Below are 18737 nucleotides of genomic sequence, written 5' to 3'. Positions count from 1 at the left end.
GGCGTCGAACCACGGCGAGACAGGGAGATCAGAGTGTACCAAGAGTTTCAGCGTGTCCTTCCGCGTCGGTGGGTGGTGGACTCGACCGACGGAGAGCACCACGTCGACGGCGACACTTTCTCCGGCGGACGGCGGCTCGGGCGATGGTGGAGAACTCCGGTGGGTGCTGCAAACTCCGAATTGAAGCGCGTGTCAGGAGAGTGGATGCATAAGGAAGCTACTGGCAAGAGCTGAGAGGTAGAGGTGCACGCACGGGAGTGAATCGAGCTGGATCCCGTGGCGGGTCGCGGCGGCCGGAGTTGGGGAAGAAGGCTCCCTCGGGGCTCTTCCAGTGGCTAGGCGTGGTGTTGGAGGGGTGCAGAGGTGGTGTGGGTTCGAGTTGGAGCTCGGGGCCTCTATTTATAGGCGGTTCGAGGGGGTGGCCGTGAACGGGATCGCTCCGGCGAGCAATTACGGCGAGGCAATGGCTTGGCAGGGAGCTTAAGTGGCCAGGCAGCATCAGGGAGGTGTACTGGTGCCGTTCCCCCGCTAATCTTGGTCGGGCTTGGCGTAATGGCGCCGGTCCTCGACGGGGTGGCCGTACGGGCACGGCGGCAGCAGAGAGCGCGCTCCGCGCCTGGCAGTTCACGACGAGGGTGGCAGCGCGCACTGGGGAGTGGGTGGCCACGCGACGGCCTCCGATGGCTTGGGCGGCGCTGGGTGGCGCCATCCACGCCGCGCCTCTCTCTGGCGGCCGCAAAGCCGGTGCTGCCGTCGCTCACGGGGTGGCGCACCTCCTCCTGCTCGTTGCCGACGCCCGCAACCTTCCAGGCGTTCGTGCGGCGCAGGGACAAGGGGGAGGGGACGGGGAGCAAGGCGCCACCGCGGCACTGTCGAGATCGACAACGGACACTGAAGAAACAACAATGGTTTCAGACACTGTAAACTGAACTTGACTGAACATGATAGCAACAGTGTCCTGCAGGTGTTCGATGAAATGATTTGGCAAGCAGAATTTTTTTTTCTGGAGCTGGGACTTGGTGAGGTGACCTCTCAATGCACCCAGAGGCTGCCTGATTTTTCTCAGATTTTTAGGAGAAGGATTTAAATGAATTTCATCAAATTTGGCAAATGAGGTCCAAACTTGCGGCAAGTGTAGTTTAAAAAATTTGAACTGGAGACCAGTGGATCTTCATGGATCCTGGTTGAGGGCTCAAAGGACTAGCTAGTGAAATTGGTTTGGAGACAAAACTCAAAGCAGAAAAGGTAGCTCCTTTGTAAATCTCCAAGGATCAAGATAGAAGGCAGAAATTGTTTTTGATGAGAAATAAATGGAAATAAATATATGGAGAGGTTCAAACTACTGGATTTGAAGTGTATCATGATCCAAAGATGGGGAAAGGTTTATGGGGGTGGATTTCCACTTAGGTCATGGCAAGAGGAATTTTTGAAAAGGGGAGAAGATCACTTCAAAAAGCCATAGGGCTATTTAGAAGATTTTTCAAAAGGAATTTTCCCAAGTGAAAAGCATTTGGTTTTGAGTCAAAATAAAAAGGGCAAACCTCCAAGACCAAGAACCAAGTCTTGGGTGAATCAAAACAAAACACTTGCCATAAAAGAAAGTTTTTGAGAGGGTGGGTTCTTTAAAAGAAAAATTTAAATACCCTCCTCAAATAAAAATAAAAGTTTGAAAAATCCAATTAAAATTTTTGGGTGTCACAACACTATGCTGCATCATCCAGCCGCCGCAGAATCCAGAACCACCAGATCCAATCTAGACACCATCTCAGATGGGGTTCACCACCTCCATTGGTGCCTCTCCGATGATGCGTGAGTAGTTCTTTGTAGACCTCCGGGTCCGTAATTAGTAGCTAAATGGCTTCTTCTCTCTCGCTGAATTCTCAATACAATGGTCTCTTGGAGATCCATATGATGTAACTCTTTTTGCGGTGTGTTTGTTGGGATCAGATGAACTTTGAGTTTATGATAATATCTATCTTTTTATATCCATGAAAGTATTTGAGTTTCTTTGATCTCCTTTCTGCGTGATTGCTTATAGCCTCGTATTTCTTCTCCAATATTTGGGTTTTGTTTGGCCAACTTGATCTATTTATCTTGCAATGGGAAGAGGTGCTTTGTGGTGAGTTCGATCTTACGGTGCTTGATCCTAGTGACAGAAGGGGAACCGCCACGTATGTATCGTTGCTACTAAGGATAAAACGATGGGGTCTATCTCTACATAGATAGATCTTGTCTACATCATGTCATCGTTCTTATTGCATTACTCCGTTTCTCCATGAACTTAATACACTAGATGCATGCTGGATAGCAGTCGATGTGTGGAGTAATAGTAGTAGATGCAGGCAGGAGTCGGTCTACTAATCTTGGACGTGATGCCTATGTAATGATCATTGCCTGAATATCATCATGATTATTTGAAGTTCTATCAATTGCCCAACAGTAATTTGTTTACCCACCGTTTGCTATTTTTCTCGAGAGAAGCCACTAGTGAAACCTACGGCCCCCGGGCCTCTTTCTCATATTATTTGCCTTTTGCGATCTATTTTCCTTTGCTTTTATTTTCAGATCTACTAAACCAAAAATACAAAAATACCTTGCTGCAAACTATTCTTATTTATTTTATTTGTCCTTTGATCTATCAATGTACTACAATTTTATCTCACGTCCGTTTGCCTATCTTGAGGCGCCGCTACCCGAAAGGGATTGACAACCCTTTTACACACCGGGTTACGAGAAGTTGTTATTTGTGTGTAGGTGCTGTTTACGTTGTGTTGCTTGCACTACAAAAAAAACACTTCCGTGACGATACGTGTTTGTCATAGTAGGTCACGTTTTTTGTCATGCATGTACATCCATGATGATTTTATGACAAAATCAAGATAGTCATACCTGTGCTGACGTAGAAGTGTTCCATGACATTACCAAAATTATCATCACGAAAGTGTCCACTTCTATGATGATAAATCGCGCGTCACAGAAGTGGTTTCGTCAAGGATGACTGACACGTGGCATCCACTCTAACGGGTCACCGTTAAGTGATGACCCACAAGTATAGGGGATCTATTGTAGTCCTTTCGATAAGTAAGAGTGTCAAACCCAACGAGGAGCAGAAGGAAATGATAAGCAGTTTTCAGTAAGGTATTCTCTGCAAGCACTGAAACTATTGGTAACAAATAGTTTTGTGATAAGGTAATTTGCAACGGGTAACAAGTAATGAAAGTAAATAATGTGCAGCAAGATGGCCCAATCCTTTTTGTAGCAAAGGACAAGCCTGGACAAACTCTTATATAGAGAAAAGCGCTCCCGAGGACACATGGGAATTATCGTCAAGCTAGTTTTCATCACGCTCATATGATTCGCGTTCGTTACTTTGATAATTTGGTATGTGGGTGGACCGGTGCTTGGGTGCTATCCTTTCTTGGACAAGCATCCCACTTATGATTAAACCCTATTGCAAGCATCCGCAACTACAAAAGAAGTATTAAGGTAAACCTAACCATAGCATGAAATATATGGATCCAAATCAGCCCCTTACGAAGTAACGCATAAACTAGGGCTTAAGCTTCTGTCACTCTAGCAACCCATCATCTACTTATTACTTCCCAATGCCTTCCTCTAGGCCCAAACAATGGTGAAGTGTCATGTAGTCGACGTTCACATAACACCGCTAGAGGAAAGACAACATACATCTCATGAAAATATCGAACGAATACCAAATTCACATGACTACTTATAGCAAGACTTCTCCCATGTCCTCAGGAACAAACGTAACTACTCACAAATCATATTCATGTTCATAATCAGAGGGGTATTAATATGCATAAAGGATCTGAACATATGATCTTCCACCAAATAAACCAACTAGCATCAACTACAAGGAGTAATCAACACTACTAGCAACCCACATGTACCAATCTGAGGCTTTGGGACAAAGATTGGATACAAGAGATGAACCAGGGTTTGAGAGGAGATGGTGCTGGTGAAGATGTTGATGGAGATTGACCCCCTCCCAATGAGAGGATCGTTGGTGATGATGATGGCGATGATGTCCCCCTCCCGAAGGAAAGTTTCCCCGGCAGAACAGCTCTGCCGGAGCCCTAGATTGGTTCCGCCTCGTGGCGGCGGAGTTTCTTCTCGAAAGCTTGCTTCCGATTTTTTCCAGGGTAAAATACTTCATATAGCAGAAGATGGGCACTGGAGGCCTGCCAGGGGGCCCACGAGGCAGGGGGACGCGCCCAGGGGGGTAGGGCGCGCCCCCACCCTCGTGGCCAGGGTGTGGGCCCCCTCATTACAAAAAAATACACTTCCGTGATGATACATGTTTGTCATAGTAGGTCATGTTTTCTATCATGCATGTACATCCATGACAAATTTATGACAGAATCATGATAGTCATACCTGTGCTGTCGTAGAAGTGTTCCATGACATTACCAAAATTATCATCACGGAAGTGTCCACTTCCATGACGATAAATCACGCGTCACAGAAGTGCTTTCGTCAAGGGTGACCGACATGTGGCATCCACCGTAATGGAACGCCATTAAGCTATCGGGTCCTGTTTTGGATCCGATAACCCGTTAACAGCCCCGACCAATGGGGATTTTCCACATGTAAAATCATCATTGGCTGGAGGGAACACGTGTCGGCTCGCCGTTGGACAGATGTCATCCACTCATTGGACCCAAAGCGCCTATGATACGTCGACATGTGGCACGACCCAACAGAGGCCCATTCCTGTGAAAAGGCCGGCCCATTTGACTTGGTCAAAAGGTGGCGGGCCGGCCCACGGCAAGCCTGTTAACGGCCTGTTCACATATAGCCCATTTACAGCTCGCTAACCCAGGGCCCGTTTACGGCCTATCCGAATTAGGCCCAGTAGCGTCAGCTGGGCCGTCCAATATAATTCCATCCCATTTTAACTTCCGGCCCATGTATGGACCATGACGTCTTTCGGCCCATATGAGGCCCTTAGTAACCCTCAGCCCGTTAACGACCCGTGGTAAAACTGGCCCGTAATGAACAGTGTATCAGTTTATACCCATTAACGGCCCATTATACCGTTGGGCCGTTTCCAGCCCATGTTATCTTTCGGCCTTCTCAGGGCCCATTTATTCTTGGGCTCATTTCCAGCATTCGTTTACTTTCGGCCCATTACTGTCATTTTCTGCTTGTGGGCCAAATTCAACCCGTGGTTACAGTCGACCCATTTGTGGCCCGTTAATACGTTGGGCCGTTTTCATAGCGTCATCAAATACGGCCGATTAACGACGGCCCGTTATGGTTGGCCCATGAACAGACGATTTCAACTCTATCCCATTTACGGACATAATGTGGTCTGTTATTGGCCCATGTTTGGCCAACCGATCTTACGGCCCGTAGAAGGCCCATTGATGATATGGCCCGTAGAAGGCCCATTGTGTCTACGGCCCGTATAAGGCCCATTGTTTCTACGCCCCGTAGAAGGCCCATTGTTTCTACGGCCCTTAGAAGGCCCATTGTTTCTACGACCAGTAGGAGGCCCATGTTAACTACAGTAAATATGTAGCCCATGGTTAATGTGGCCTAGTTTTAAAAAATAGGCTATTGCGGCCTCTAGCAAACCGCGGAAAAAGAACTGCACTGACTACAAGAAAACAAATAAACAAGACAATAAGGAAATAAATAGGCAAGCAACTTACGCTAGGCTATCACGGCTATTACACATATTACATCCACTAGGCATCAAAGTTCGCCACTAGTGCAAATATAGGGAACAAAGCAGCATATAAACGCCGCAGCAAAACAAGTCCAGAACTGAAACCACTTCAGAAGAGCTCAAGAAACAATATCATGGGTACCCATAATGCTGGCAAGATGCTTAGCAAGCTTATTAACTTTCTCTAATTTGGCGCTTAAATCCTCCAGCACTTGCTGTTGCACCAGAAAGTATGCATCTGAATTCTGCAGGGACTTCCTCACTCCTTCGGCTTCCTATCGCATAACATCTGATCAATGTCTTTCAACTTGAAGTTGAGACTCAAGAAGCCGAACTGATTTAGGCAGCGAGTTCGAAGAGCTTGTGCCAGCAGTAGTAGCCAGTAACTCGAACACTACATCAAGACATGACTTTGGGGTTCTCTCAGTGTCTTCAATATAGTTTTTATCAGCTTTCTTGGAGACCAACAGGGATGTCTCACTATCTTGAACCTTATCTGCATTACTTCCTGTACCATTGCATAATGGGGTACTCTTCTCCAATATTTTATCCGCATTCTAAAAGAGAAACAAACAAACACATCACAGGTTCACAATGTAGTATATGAAACTCATTTTGGTAAACCAGTTCAGTAGTAAGGTGGACAGGATAACAGCATGAAACAAACATATATCTATGTAGTATGGTCACTGTATGGTCTATATCATTCTAGTTTATGTTGCCAAATCAAGATAGATACAGTTCGAATCATATCCATTTAAGACAAAGCAACTTAGACAGAATATAATTGTGGGAAACTACACAGCAATAACAACACTTGTAAGGTGCATGGCATGAGAATATATCTGTTTATTCAATTGAAACTGAAATCAACATAGAGCAAGTTACAACAGCAAACACGTTAAAGAAACAGGTTTAAAACATACCTGTTGCGCCATTGGAGTTTCAATTGCATCCTTCAAATTTGAATTAGTTGGTATGAGTAAATACAGTGATGCAAGAGTAAAGTAGTATGAACCATAGCTACGGAACCTGACCTGAGAACAATTCTTCTTCTGCTTTAAGCGTTGACTTGGGGTTCGGAGTGGTGGTCCTCATGCTTTGGGCACTGCAGTTGCCTTACTAACTGCTCGTGTTTGGGTGCTCTGTGGTGGAGACGGTGCTGTGTCAACGGGAACTGGGTTACTATCTGCTGGGGTTGGGGTTATAAGGGGTGTAGCTGGTTCTCTGTCCAACTGGGTAGGGGTACAATCTGCGTGAGTCTGGGTTATGTGTGGTGGGGCTGGTTCTTGGGCAAGTACAACCGTGGTTCTATCTCCATCGACAGGTAGCACGATCTTTTCCGAAGACCGTGTTTTTACTCCCACAGATATGCCATCACCCCCTCCAATTGAAATGGCTCATAAACAAGAAAAGTAATTGAATGTACAGACATTGTAAGATAGACAGGTGCAATGGATAGTAGGGAAGAAAACAGGGCATGAAATGATTCACATTTATGTTGTCTAACCAAAGAGAATAGCAGGACATAATTTCACATATATGATGGCTAATTAAATAGGATAGCATGACACAATTTCACATGTATGATGGCTAACTAAACAGGATAGAATAACATACTTCAAAATATGATGACTATGTAAACAGGATGACATGATATAACTATACGATGTGTCTATTAAAGTGGTTGGCATGCCATAAATCACAAACATGCCGTCAATGGAAACATGATGGCATGATATAATTCACGGATAGAATGACATAATTCAAAATATGATGACTATGTGAACATGATGAGATGATATAACTATATTATGTCTTTAGAAAATGGGTTGGCATGCCATAATTCAGATACATGCTGTCTATGTAAACATCATGGCATGATATAATTCAAATATATGATTTATATACTAAGGAAGTGAGCAAAGGGCAATCACATATATGATGTGTCAACTAAGGAGATGGCATTCAATATCGTGTATATGATGTAAAAACTAAGCATTGCAATACAACATATGCATGATATGAGTAATATAACCCTGCCAAGTTTGAGCAACACCTCAGGGGGATAATAGGACTGGTCATCTGCCTCTGAATCCTCCTCTGAAGAGCTATCTGTAACCAGCAAGATATCTGCTTCACCAGGTAGCATTGTCTGCTCTGAAGACCTTGTTTTCACTCCGGATTTCTCCATCACCAATTCAAATGGCTGATGCACAGGAAGAGCAGTTGGATATACAAACATTGTCGACAAAGCAATGAGAAATACAAAAAAAGGACGACATGATATAATTCACATATATGACGCTTGGCTAAACAACATGGCATTGCATAATTCACATATATGATGCCTTGCAACAAGATAGCATTGCATAATTCACATATATAATGTCTTACAACAAGATGGCATTGCATAATTCACATATATGGTAATTAGACACTAAACAGGTGGCATTCACACAAAGCATGTCTAAACTAAGCAAATGACATAGCAATGCAAGATACCATACGCACGATATGAGCACCATAACCCTGCCAAGTTAGAGCATGCACCTCGGGGGGGGGGGGATAGGACTGGTCATCTGTCTCTGAATCCTCCTCTGAGGAGCTATCTGTAACCAGCAAGACATGCGCTTCGTCAGATAGCATTGTCTGCTCTGAAGACCTTGTTTCCAATCCAGATTTTTCCATGACCATGCCGAATGGCTGATGCACAGGAAGAGTAATTGAATGTACTAAAATTGTTGACACATTTAACACATAATAAAAAATGATGTCATGATATAATTCACATATAAGATGACTGGCTAACCAGGATGGCATTGCAAAATTCACATATATGATGCCTAGCTAAACAAGATGGCATTGCATGATTCACATATACGATAAAGAAACTAAACAGATGGCATTGACACAAAGCATGTCTAAACTAAGAAGAAGATATCTTTGATGTATACAGTAAGCAATGCAAGGCACCATATGCATGATATTACCAACATCAGCATGCCAAGTTAGAGCGAAGACCTCATGGGGTAAATAGGAGTGGTCTTCTACTTCTGAATCCCCCTCAGAACAGTTATCTTCCTCTTGATTACGATCCGAAATTGGTGGAGGGGGGCTGCCTTTGCGCCCACCATGGAGCGACGTCTGCATGAAATTTTATTGCCACGCAAGGCTCGTCTCTTTTGCTCTACATGTTCAGTTCCATTGTGTTCTATAACTGACATGTATAGGAATAAAACATAGTGAGATTATGTAAGGAGTGCATGCACAAATCCAGAGTGATGGTAGCAAACTGTGGATAGACCCAAAACAAATGATAGCAGGCAGATAATAGCTTTAGTTAAAAAATACAGATAATGGCTCCTTTAATGTTTGTTTGCACCCAACATGAAACTCATAGTAGACACCCGAGATTAACCAGATACTAGACATATAGTACTGATTGCTGCCCCAATATGTACCCCACAACCATTTAAAAACTCAAGTTTCAGCATAAGTTTGGACCTGAGTCGGAGTCTAATAGGTGAACACAATGATAAAGTAGCATGTCATCATATTAAGCGATGCATAACGTAAGCAGACACGGAAGAGTGCGACCTCTCTTGCGGACCCGTGTAGTCCTCAAGGTCATCTGCTCAGTTGATGATGGTAATGCAGTTGTCGTGGCTGCCAGCGGCGGGAAAGAAGATCTGAGGCGGTGAAAGACAGTCTGTAGAGCGGATCCCTGCTGTGGTGAACCCTTCCTTTGTTGGAGCAGCTGAGCCGGGGTGGAACACAGCACCGCAGGAGCAGGACAAACCACACAAGGTTTTCTTTGACACATATCTGTAACAGAAGTAATGGTGTGAGGGCTTGTTTGAATTTGAGGATTCTAACAATGCAGGGATAGGAAATAGACAGGAATAGGATAGGAATGCACGTGCAAAATAGAGAATTTAAAAACACATGATTTCTGCCAATCTGGGTGTTTGGCTCACAAGAATTGGAAGATCACATGATGCAAAGAAGCATGTTGAGATTAAGTCAAACCACAAGAAGTGTACAACCTCTTTGGTGAAGCCATGTCGATCTCAGCGTGATTGGGTTGGCCGGTGAGGATGCTCCGGCTGACTTGGCTGTCGGAGGAGGGGAAGAAGATCTTAGGTGTCTGGAGATGGAGCCCGAGGTACTGCTCCGCTGTGATGGAGGGTTTCATCGTTGGAGCAGCTCTGGTGAGTTGTACGGCGCCGAGGCTGAAGCAGGACAAGAGAGAAAACGTTAACCTGAGTGGAATTCTAATAGCATCTCCAATAGATGACGTAAAATACATAACCACAAAGTGCTAGATGTATACATCAGCCGCTCATCTCTGAACTTAACTGTCGAAACTGAATTTAACTGTCAAAACTGAACTTAACTGTCAAAACTAAATTTTGCTGTCGAAACTGAATTTTACTGTCGAAACTAAACGCATTAGAGGTGAGGCTACAAGTCAGTCGACTGACTTTTTCATCTCTGGTCAGTCGATTTTGCAGCCGTTGGATACGAAATCAAGGGCCCGCAGTTCATCTTCAACCTCCACCCCCTTGAGCCGCCAGCTACCACCGGCCAAACAGTCGCCCCCCGCCGCCCACGGCCGGCGGTGCGCCACCCCGCCCGCCCCGAAAACACTCCCCACCACCGGTCCGCCGCCGCCAAGGCCATTCCTGTAGGCCCCCCCATGCCGAACTTTTTCTCCGGCGATCCCCACGCCACCGCCCCACCACCACCGGCGACCACCGCCCCCACCCTAAACCCTAAGATAGATAGTGGGGTACCTCTCCGACGAGCCCCCCTCCCCGCTGCGGCTGGTTCTTCCTTAACTCCGGCGAGCCCCCCCACCACCTGAAAATCGACTGACCCAAAAGTCGATTCAGTCGACTGAAGTGTAGCTAAATCGGAGCAGCATCGCAAGCAAGAGCAAGAGCGAGAGCAGCAGCGCGAGCAAGAGCAAGAGCGAGAGCAGCAGCGCGAGCAAGAGCAAGAGCAGACCAGGCAGGGGACCGAGAGGAAGAGCACAACAGCAACGCGAGCGGGAGCTAAAGCAGCAGCAGCTCCTACTGATGTGGACGTCGCCGCCGAGGGAGCGACGCCGTGGAGGAAGTGGCCGGTGACGCCGGCGTGGATGGAGCCGCGCCGTGTCGGCTTGGGACCGAGCGCTGGCAGCACCGTGAGATCGAATCAAGAAGAAAATGCGGCGATTAGTGTACAACCTCTTTGGTGGCGCTGATTAGGCCGCAGCTTCATCCGAGGAAACGGTGATGATGATGCTCTTTCGGTGGTGTAGGTGAAGACGGCGGTGTGGGAATGGAGGTGGCGCGAAAGACGAGGGGAACGTCGGGGCAGCTCCTTGAAGGTGGAGGACGAGGTGGCTGAACCGGCGGGACGACCAGATCGACGACGGATCCTCATCCGGTACGGTGGATGAGGGACGTCTAGGTGTTGCTGTGGACGACGTCGTCGGGGAAGAGGCTCCGGCTGGGTGGCGTACGGAGGAGGGTGTGGGGCTTCGCGGGTTTTGCCGGCCTCGGTGCACGAATGGCTGGGCGGATGGGATGGGAGTGGGGAACCATGGCTTAGGGACGCGCTTGTCCGAAATGTGGGGTAAGTTACGAAAGTACCCCCACCGATTTGAGGCGGTTCTTTCGGTTCAGGGGTATCACGGGCATTTCGCGTGCCAGGATTTCATAGGAGGTGGGAGTTTTCGCGCGCGTTGTAATTTTGGAATAGCAAGGCGCGGGTTGAGATGGAGGGAGTTGTCGGAGCACAACGAGACAAAGATATATCTTAAATATTTCGGGCTAACAAGGCGTGGGTTGAAGAGGCGGGAGTTTCGCAGCACGATAGACAGAGACGCTAGCTTGAAATTTCGGCATAACAAGGCGCGGCTTGAAATTTCGGGAGAACAAGCTTAACGTGTACCAAAAAAAGACAATTTAGACTAGTATGATATACTACGTACAATGTGTTTAACACGCACAACACACACAGACACCATTTAGACTAGTAAGGTACACGTGCATTGCACGCATGAGATTTGGCAACCAAATTATGAATAAATACCACATTATAGCATGTAAGCTTTGAGTCATATATGCATGATGCAGATGTTCGTTTAATTTTATAGTTCATTTCATTCAAAATCATCTAGTTTTTATAAGAAAGCTAATCTATTTTAAGATTCATGGAATTGTGCGTTGTAAGGCATAAAGTAAAAACAAATTATTTAGAAAAACATTTGGGAAATTATGATACGGAAGATTCTAGAACAAAGAAGAAGTGCCTGTGTTTTGAGGTTTGTGCATTATGCTTAAGTCAACCATAGAGTCTTCTAGATTGTACATGTGGCAAAATCTGGTGGAATCTAGATGATATCCAACGGCCAGTAGTGCTGAAATTTGCCAGCTCTGCACCATCGAATTGGCCTCATCCAACGACCATCTTTCAATGTTAAAGTTATCCGCACACTATATAAAAAATATAAAATACAAAAAATATATATATAGGGGTATAGATATAGAAATGTGATACGAAAGCCACCCATCATCTCCAATTAGAATAGTGTGTCCATGCATGGATGCAATGTGGCCAAACGATGTCTGCCATCGGTATCTCAAATTCAAACCAATCTGACCTTGTTCAATGTGTATACATTGCAACATGCTCGTTTCCAAACCACACCGCGTAGATCTCTGTTATATTCATGCATGCATGGGTTTCAAACATCATGATCTCTTATTGAAATATTTGAATTCAACTTTACATTGATTATGACCTCACCTAGTCTTTTACACCCACACATTGGTCTTCTCTTTATAATTGTACCACTAACTTTCTCTCGTGCATGCATGCACACACACTACCAGTCGGCATTATCCATCGCACACATGCAATCTTTTTCTTGAGGTCGGTCTCCCATGAAGGCACACACACACACATCCCCCTCTCCATCATATCGGGCATTCTTTATCTCTCACGTGCATGCGCAACGATCGATGTTCCTCTATGTGTGTGTGTGTATATATAGCTAGGTCTTTCATAGTTTTCCACATAAACCGATCAATCTATATATCTAGTGAGGTCTCACCCTCTTTCCCACGTCCACATCGATCATTCTATACCTCTCTATATAGGATTACATATATAGCTAATACACCCACATTAATTATATATCCAACGCCCCCCTCTCATCATCCATGCCTTCCGCTTCATCTCTCAGACGAGCGCACAATGGCGAAGACAGGGGGCAGCAAGGGCCCTGCCCCCCCTAACATCACTATATATCGAGGCTAATATGGATGTGATCATTAGATAATTGCTGGTAAAAATTGTTTAAGTTGATGAATTGGCCCTCCTCGTAAAGGATTAGCAATGCTTGGCCCCTAGCTCATGGGACATTTTTCATGGCTCCGCCACTGCGCGCAACAGCGCACGTTCTCGCCCCCTCTCTCTAAATATCGAGCTCGCAGTTGTGCACTCCTTCATAGTCTCCCTCCACTCGGCCCCTCGCACCATCTTCTAGCCCCCCACCGGATTTTGCCACATGTACAATCTAGCATACTCCATGGTTGAACTTAAGCATAATGCACAAATCTCAAAACAACAGTGGTTCTCCTTTGTTCTAGAATCTTCTGTATCATAACTGCCCAAACTTTTTTTCAAGTTGAATTGCCATTATTTGTTTTTACTTTATGCTTTACAATGCACAATTCCATGAATCATAAAATAGATTAAGGGCTTATTTGATTCAAAGGATTCTCGAAGGAATTTTGGAGGATTAATCCTTAGGAATTTTTCCTATCTTGGTTGTTTGATTCGTAGGATTGTAAACCATAGGAATTTTTCCATATGATTCATTTGCACTAGATTTCATAGGAAACATCCCATCCACTCAAACCTCTTTGAAAGAATTCTGCGTTTTTTCTTTGCACAATCAAACACTCATACCATCCTGTAGGATTCAAGATGACATTCCACTCTAATCCCATGTTCTTCCTATTCCCGCGTTTTGGAAATCCTACGAATCAAAGAGGCCCTAGGTTTTTTATAAAAACTAATTGATTTTGAATGAGATGAACTATAAGAATTATACGAAGGTCTACATCAGGCATATATGACTCAGAGCTTACATGCTACAGTGTGGTATTTATTCGTAATTTGGTTGCAAAATCTGATGGGTGCAATGCACGTGTACCTTACTAGTACTTCGAGTATGTGCAAAACACAATGGCACGCTACATAGTGTCTCTCTTACAGTTCATGAAGCCACGTGGCACATGTGGAGGCATTGTCGCGACATCCTTGTGTGGATCGATCACAGTGACGTCCTACTGGTTCCAGAAGAATGTACTCGTCCTCCCTGAGCTGCACTGGCAGTACATGCACGAAGCAAAGATGTGCACGCACGCCACGCACGCACTCATTCCCTCGCACCCACATGCGGGTACACGGGCGGAGGTAATTTTGTACCAAGATCCACCCCATGTGATAATTTGACGCGTGTAAAGTCCTTCACTTCATTGATGGTCAATTAATACAGCGCATGCAAATTGAGTGGACGTGAGGGCGGAAGAAAGACATTACTACTCCACTGCGCGCATGCGAGTAGTTAAATCATGGGTTGCTAGTAGTACTTCCATTGGTCTCCTTCGTATTTTGTGCCAATTTTTGACAGTAACATAATATTTACGCATCTGAGCAGTGCAGTCTATTTGAAATTTATGTTCCACTAAACTCACCGGGAGCCGTTTCGGGCCTCGAAGCCAAAAACCATCAATTAATCTTTACCTTGTTCCCATCACATTCGAAAGTACTAGTGCTACAATTAAGTGCAAGCCTGCTCACACCTACCAGTACGTACCAAACCTGAACGTGTTCCCACTATGCAGGTTTTAGTACCAGTGCTAGTACTTAGGTTATAAAAAGGGGAACTACCTAACCGAAAATTACTCTACCTTCCTCTTCATAAGTCTTCCTTCTTCGTCCATCCTTGCCATGGCCGGTGTGCAGAGCTCTAGGTCGAGAACTACTCGTAACAAGGGAGCAGCAACCAAGGCTGTGGAATAAAAAGAGAGGGCTCGCCGCCACGCAGAGACCTCGAAAGATCTCTCACAGGCAGGCGATGGCTCCCAGGAGCCCCTAGACGCGGAGGCGAACATGCCGAGCTGGCGGCGCTGGAGTCGTTATCCCTCGACGGCATGCCCGATCAGCTCAATAAGCACCTCAATAAGCAGAAGGAGTTCATCCACGGCTTGGTGGAGCTGCTGAAGGAGAGCCTCGAAGACATGCCCGCTGAGCTCAATGAGCAGGGGGAGTTGACCGCCGGCTTGGTGATGCTGCTGAATAAGAGCATTGCCTCGGAGAAGAAGGCGACCGGCGAAATCCTGCAACTTCAGGAGGACAAGGCGAAGCTCTGCCATGAGCTCGACCTGCTGAAGGAGGAGAACGCCAACTAGAAGAAGCTGCATGAGAATAGTAGTTCCTCGATGAAGATGTTGCAGGCCCTCGTCATGGAACAGAAGGAGGAGTTGGCGAAGCTCCGCATCGAGCACCCGGCTGCTGTCAAGGTACGTAATGCGGCCGTGGAACAGATGATGAAGGCTCGCGTCGAGAAATCCTGCATCACGGACACAATGATAAAGATGGCGGAGGAGACGCGGAAGGAGATGGAGGTCGTGGAGGCGATGAAGAAGCAGTTACGACTCCACGACCAGCAACCCTTCATGTAGTGAGAGCAGCGCCCCAGACTTGTGTGTGCGTCTTCCTTCTTTTTTGGGGGTGATAATCCTCCTTCTTCCTTTGCTCCTGTGTTTCTTATTTTGCTTCGAGTGTTTCGCCGCACGTGTCACCTTCTCTGCGAGGCATGAATAGAACAATGCTAAAAATGACATGACTAGCAAACTAGATCATTCTTTATCGCCAATAGAACAATGCCTCTTGCTAGTAATATATAATAAGAGTAGAGAGTAGAGGATATGGCACTGGGCTGCCATGTTTTGTGCTCCTCCGTCATACTCCAGTGGAAAACTTGAGTATACCGCACGGTTCTTTGCTCGTCCTCAGGTTGTCGGCACATTTATAGGAGCAGTCAAATCACAAGGCCCCGCCTTCCAGCAGTAATGAGCCATCAAATCACAAAGGCCCTCGCCTCTCGTGAAAAGGACCAAGCTAGACTGCCCCGCCCTCTATCCTTTTAAAAAATGTATACATTTGTACAGTAGTAGTATCGATGGATTGCGCCATGGAGCAAAACTATGCATATACTATATGACACTACCCACTATGAAGGTACTAGTAACATAGACTAGTAACTGGTCTATGTTACTCTCCACTATGACCAGCCAAAGTTGAGGCGCGGATACCAACGAGGGCCTGGTTGTGTCTATACTTGGACAACTCACCCGACTGCATGCGCACCAGGCAGACGAAGCTCGTGTCGTGTTGGTGTCGTGTGCGGCCCGCACATTAACCAAAACCTCGTGCCTCCATCTTAGCCTCCGCGTTTAAAACATCTCAATCTCAAGGCCAAGGAGCAACGAGAAACCTATGATAGAGCCAATCGGATGGTTGAGAACACTACAATTCGTAGCTACAGATGCGTGTGCGAGAGAGGACGAGTGCATGCGTGCACCTCTTCTCAGAGTACAACTGTATGTGGGTGGCATTGACCTAGGGAGCAGTGATGGTGCGTGCGAGAAGTCCCGAGAGATAGGTGTAATGCGTCTGAAAAAAAGACTAGCCTATAGCTCGCCACGAGGCTATTCCCGTCGAACGCCAAGCGTAAGATATGTATCCGACGGTGCCAGTTTTTGCACGTACACAACAGTAGAAAAAGAACTAGTACCATGGCATATGCTACACCACGGCCGAGAAAACGTGCCGACGTTACGCCATCCGGGAATAGTGCCGCACTTCGAAACTAGAACCGTCAATAAATTTTGAGCGCGTCTCGTCACATTCCAAATTACTACTACTACCACGCTATATTTAATTGCAAACCTGTTCACACCAATCACAACCTAAACGGTTTCCCACTTAGAGCATGGTTAATAATATAGCCAGCTGCTGGCTATAAGCCAGTGCCATGTCATCTACAGCCCATCCTATAGCCAACATGTACAATAGTAGATCAAAAGAGTGTATTACTTTTTTGTTATGTGGCCCACCTTTCATTCTCACAAAGTGCCTAGGAGCACGTGCTAGAGCTAGCTCTTCATGAAGAGCCCGCTTACCTTCTCTCTCTTCTTCTCTTTCCTCCAACTAAGCAGAAATATACTAGTTTATTCTTTATAGCCCGCTGACTCAGCTCTATTGTACTTGCTCTTAGGAGCGTATTAGTAGTACTCAGTTATAAATACTACCATGCTAAGATGACTGCACATTCCTCCTCAACTCCTCATCCACAAAAAACAATCAAGTCAATCAAGCCATAGCCAGTGTGAGTTCTGGGTCGAGAGATTTCCACCAGGGAGAGGTGAGCATGGAAGAGGAAGCACGAGAGATGTCCTGCCTCGCCGCGAAAGCAGCCGAGATGTCCAGCCGCGTAGCAGTAGCAGCACAGAGGTCCCACCGCGCCATCGAAGCAGCACGGAGGTCCCGCCGCGCTGTCGATGTAGCAGACTGGTCTGGCCACGCCGCGGAAGCAGCAGAGATGTCTCGCCGTGCCGCTGAAGCAGCAGGGAGGTCCCGCCGCACCGCGGCGGCCTGGGAAAATTTCTCGCGGGCAGGCGAGGACTCTTACAGGCGCATGCATGCGATAGTCCATAGCCAGATGGATCAAATCTCCGGCTAGGCGAGGATGCAGGACGAGGCGACCGGCGTCATCCGGCAACTGGGGGAGGGCAATGCGAAGCTCTGGGGCGAGCGCGACCTGCTGAGGGCGAAGATCGCCGGAAGGGCGAAGTAGGAGGAGGAGACCGCTGCTGTGTTGCAGAGGACGGGCGTCATCATCAAGAAACTTATGGACGAGAATGCCATGCTCTGCATCGAGCGCAACAGGTTGGTGGAGGAATCCATGGATGCTTCCAAGCAGCGTATTAAGGACATGAAACTGATGAAAGAGATCATCGCCCGCCACAAGAACTAGTCTCCGTGACCTGCAGCGCATAAAACAAGTAGAGATCAGCGAGCCAGATCGTTGTATGCGTCTTCCTTCTTCTCTTGCCCTTGTGTATTTCGGGTGTAGCCGCATGTGGCTTTTTTAATTATCTTCCTAATTATGTAAGACAATTATTATCCACTCTCGTCGTCCTTATATATATTCATCAGCCTTGCTATAAGTCGCAGTAGATGCTATATAGGTCCGTCGGATCTTACATCAAGATCTGTGCAAGATTTTCTTTTTAGATTTTCTTTTTTCTCTCTCAAATCTCAGTCGAGTGAGACATTGCCACGCCATTAAACAGAGGCTCGGGCGCCATTAATGGAGACCTTGGGAGAGAGGTGGACGGCAGATGGAGGTCAAAGGGCTCTCCTCCCGATAAGCACGCGCAGGGGTCTGATCGCACGCCTCCCGTACTCAAATAGCTACCCTGCACGGCGCCTCCTAGCTAATAAAAAAAGGGGACGCGTGGCGGCACGTAAATGGTAAATAGAACACGCACGGTTTCAATAATACTTGTGTTTCCGATTGTAATGTGACAACACTTGTTCCAAAATGACTTTGTTGATTGTTAATGTGTGCGCCTTCGCAAATCGGACAGCAAAATTACCATAGCATGTTGGTGCCATGTCATGGCACCAAGCCAAGTTTCATGATTTTCATGCGTGTTTCGGATTTACAGGAATTAAAAAACCAAGTTTCGCAATGTTTCCAGCCGAGCCATGACGCCCAGATGTTTGAATTTCATTCCCATTTCTGGCATGGGACCTAGAAATTTACCCGAGGACGCACATGTGATTTTTCAACCAGCTTTGGTGCACTGGAGCATGTGCTTTTATTTAAAATTTGAATTATGCACACAAAGGTGACACGTTCCCTTTCAGAACCACGAGCCTTCTTGAGAGAAGCTCCGGTTTGCAA

This window comes from Triticum aestivum, chromosome 6D (genome assembly GCF_018294505.1).
Source record: "Triticum aestivum cultivar Chinese Spring chromosome 6D, IWGSC CS RefSeq v2.1, whole genome shotgun sequence".
In the NCBI taxonomy this organism is placed as follows: Eukaryota; Viridiplantae; Streptophyta; class Magnoliopsida; order Poales; family Poaceae; genus Triticum; species Triticum aestivum.
This window is presented reverse-complemented; position numbering follows the sequence as displayed.